This window comes from Tamandua tetradactyla, chromosome 10, assembly GCF_023851605.1.
Source record: "Tamandua tetradactyla isolate mTamTet1 chromosome 10, mTamTet1.pri, whole genome shotgun sequence".
Classification (NCBI taxonomy): Eukaryota; Metazoa; Chordata; class Mammalia; order Pilosa; family Myrmecophagidae; genus Tamandua; species Tamandua tetradactyla.
Window position 1 is genome coordinate 103,447,919 of NC_135336.1, and position 3,928 is coordinate 103,451,846.

Genomic DNA, 3,928 nt, shown 5'->3' on the forward strand with positions numbered 1-3,928 from the left:
TAAATAATTCTTGACTCTGTCTTAAAATAACATTAACCCTCTCCTCATGCATGATCTAATTCCACATCACTCTCCAGTTCATATTCACTATTACAGGAACCTTTTCTCTCTCTGTTTCCCCATCTGTTGGCTTGCTCTGATGTATGCTCACTCATGCGTAATCTCACTCATGCTGGCGAGAGCTTTGTCCTCTCTTCTTGTCTTAGTCTTTGGAGTTTTGTACTTGATCAAATCCCGGTATATTCCCAAATCCCAGTCTGATGCCCTTGTTATGTCTTGGAGGAGTTTTGACAAAGTGATTTGACAGCCTTGATGCAGCTAGAGGTCCCTCTCTGCTCTCTTAAGCAGTACCCTGTGCTGTTGCAGCATCCACCACAGGATGCCTGGAGCAAAGTCCTCACACAGCTTCTCTGGAATGGCAGGTGCAGTGCAGATCGCTCATGCCCATAAACTGGGGAGGTGATGGAAAGAGGGAAGACACAGATGGACTACAGGCTCCCAAACTGGCCCTTAACCTGTTGTAAGAGAACAATATGGTTCACAAAAACAAACAGTGGTCTAATTAATCTCTCATCTACTCCACCCAAATCAAGTAATCAAGTAGTGAGATGGCTTATCACAGCACTAAAAGCGCTTTGGAGTACTCACAGCCATATCAAGTTCTGTGCCTTCCCTTAACTTAACTTTGGTTTTAAAAAACCTTCCCAAAATGTCTTCATTGCAAATGGGAAAAAAGTTAGATATATAAATCAAATGTTTAAAAATAACCAGAACCACTTTAATTATAGTAGAGCGATGGTTCTCAAAGTCCCTTGAACCAGCGGCAGCTGCAGCATCTGGGTACTTGCTAGAAATGCAAATTTTCAGACCCTACCTCAGACCTGATGAATCAGAACCTCAGGGGTGGGGTCCAGTGATCTGTGTTCTAACAAGCCTCCAGGTGATTCTGATGCACACTGAAGTTTGAGAACCATTGCAAGAGAAGAAAAGGAAGTAAGGAATTCTGAGTCCATTTGTGGAATAATCCGTATGAAATCTCAACCATGAAAATCAACTATCAGGAAAGCCATGTTACCCTGCAGTGTCCTCCTGAGCTATGCTGCCTCTGAGCAACTCTCAGCCTACTACTAACTTCTACCATGTGTATGAACTATCTACAGCTGTATAACAAATTACCACAAACTCAGAAGTTTAAAGAACAAAAGTTATATCTCAGTTCTTGTGGATCAGGAGTTGGAGCATGGCCTAGCTGCAGCCTCTGCTCTCAATCTCATGGGGCTGAAATCAGTGTCACCTGGGAAAGCAATTGCATCTGAGGTTCAGGGTCCTCTCCAAGGCTCACTGGTTTGGGGAAAAATTTAACTCCTTGTGGTTGCAGGATTGAAGTCCCCATTTCCTTGCTGACTGTTGACTAGGGATGACTCGCAACACTCAGAGACCACTTTGAGTTCTCATCCACAACAAGGCAGCTTGCTCCTTTAAGACCAGCAGTTCTCACTGAGAACTTCTCTGACCTCATCTGGGTGCTCATCTGATTAGGTCAGGCCCACCCAAGATAATCTCCCTTTTGATGAACTCAAAGTAAATTGATTAGGGTGTCTTAATTCCACCTACAGAATTCCTCTGCCATCTAACATAAAATAACCATGGGAGTGATACCCCATCATATTTTCAAGTCCTGGTCACCCCTTATTGTGGGGTAGGTGGGTGGGGCAGGGATCTCAGGGGCCATCTTAGAATTCTGCCTACCACACCATGGATTTACTGCCTGTCTTTCCACCATCTTTAAAGGCCTTTAGCCAATCAAGGCCCCTTAAAATGCATACTGTCTAAAAAGCCAGTCAGTACTCAGGAACACCGTGTCCCTAAAGCTCTGTGCTTCATCTCCTGCTGGCTGTATAGCTCTCTGTGGGCACATGTGATGGTCCTCACTAATCTGAAATTGTTTGTGCTGGAAATGTAAGGGCTAATATTACATTTTCAATAGCAGTTACATGTTTTTGTTTTTTCCTTTCTTAGTAGAAAGCCAGCCTAAGGTAACCATATAGAAACACTGTAGGCAGTCCTCTAATTTATAATTTTATTTTACAACTCACTTTACGAAGTAAAATATAGTTCATTCCTTATCTCACAAAAAAATCTTTATGCACTGTTCTGAAGAGATGGGCCATAATACGTACTAGAACATGTTGCATTACAGACTTACTCAGGAAACATGTTAAATGTAGGCACTGTGTGAAAAAAGAAATAGGCATTTTTCATGTTTCACAACAACATAGCATGTTCCCTACCAAAAATAATAACATAAAAATGGCAAACAGGGTGGGCAACAGTGGCTCAGTGGTAGGGTTCTTGCCTGCCATGCCGGAGACCCAGATTCGTTTCCCAGTGCCTGCCCATGTTGTAAAAAAAAAAAAAGGCAAACAGAATTTCATTCTGATGTGACTTCATAAAATAGTTTTGATATTTTTACAAGGTTGAAACTAGTTAAATGTGCATGGTTAAAGAGTACTAATTAAAAGATCGATTCCAATCTGGAAGGGAAGGCTCAGGGCAGCCCTTGACTTTACCTTTTCAACACTAATGAGTGACATGGATGAGGATATAGAAGGTACTAAATATGTCTCCAGATGCTATGGAGGTTAAGAAGACAGTATGTCACATGACATATTCAGGATCCAGAGGCTGCAGGCTTAATTGATGGGCCAAATTTAACAAATGTAATGGAGCTAGAAGTTAGGACCAGCATCTCTGTCCAACACACATGGGTGTTGCGCTTAGCTTAGTAGCAGCACATGTGAAAAGGATTTTGGAGATGACAGCAATGATATGTAAAATAGCTAGCACCTATTCAGTGATCTAAGTGTCTATCAGACACCATGCTATGCACAGCATATCCCTGCATAGTACAGATTAAAAATAATCCTGAGACTCAAGATAAACTCAGTAACCCAGCATGCTCAATGTAAAAGGGGAAACTAATCCTTATCCAGTGCTGACTCCCAAACCACTCCAATTCTTAAACCATCTTGCCTCATTGATGAGAAACTCAACAGAAGAGTGATCTGACTGACAAATCTTAGGCAACATTATCTATAATAGGTTGTAAAAGAGCACTTATTTGTTCTCTATTCCAATATCAATTCTGGGCATCTACTCTAAGAGGGACATAAGCCAGAGACAAGGGGAACAAGGCAACTAAGACTAAGCTGTGGAGGAACAGCTGGTGGGACAGTTCAATGTCTCTGCTGGAGGCAGGATGACAGTCATCCACCCAGCACTCCACACAGTGCATGGCAATGTGAATTGACCAAAGTCAAGGAAGAATTTTTTAACAGAGGAGCTCCAGATGGAATGGCCCAACTTGCCCAGGAGTCTGTCAATATGGGGTGTGCTCAGAATCAGATCATGTGACTAATCAGCTAGTGTTCAGCTGCACATGGTGGGTGGAATACATGACCATTTAGATCTTTCTCAATTCTGTTATTCGGCTACTGTGAAATGATATATACATGTGCAGAGGTGGTCAAGAAAGAGGATTTGAAATGCATGGGGACTCAAAAACCCCACTCTTGATCAATTTAGTCCTAAGAGCAGGATTCCACTTAGGTTTTAGAAATTGTATAGGAACTAGAATCTCCCCAAAATCACTTGTAGTGTGGCTGTTTCTCCAGATAACTTGGACTACCTTGCTTGGAGGTTGAAATATGCATCTGTATAGCACTGTAGGAGCTAGGAAAATGCTGAAAAGCAGCTTTCTGATGGGACTGGAACTTCTCACATCTTCTCTCTCACTCAGGAGTAAGACAACCCCCTGCAGCACACACCACAGGGGCTACTGGTCACGGCCTGCTCAGCATTAGACATGGCTACACTAAGAGTATTGGGCTGCCCCAGGGATCCTCAACCCAACTCCAGATTAACCATT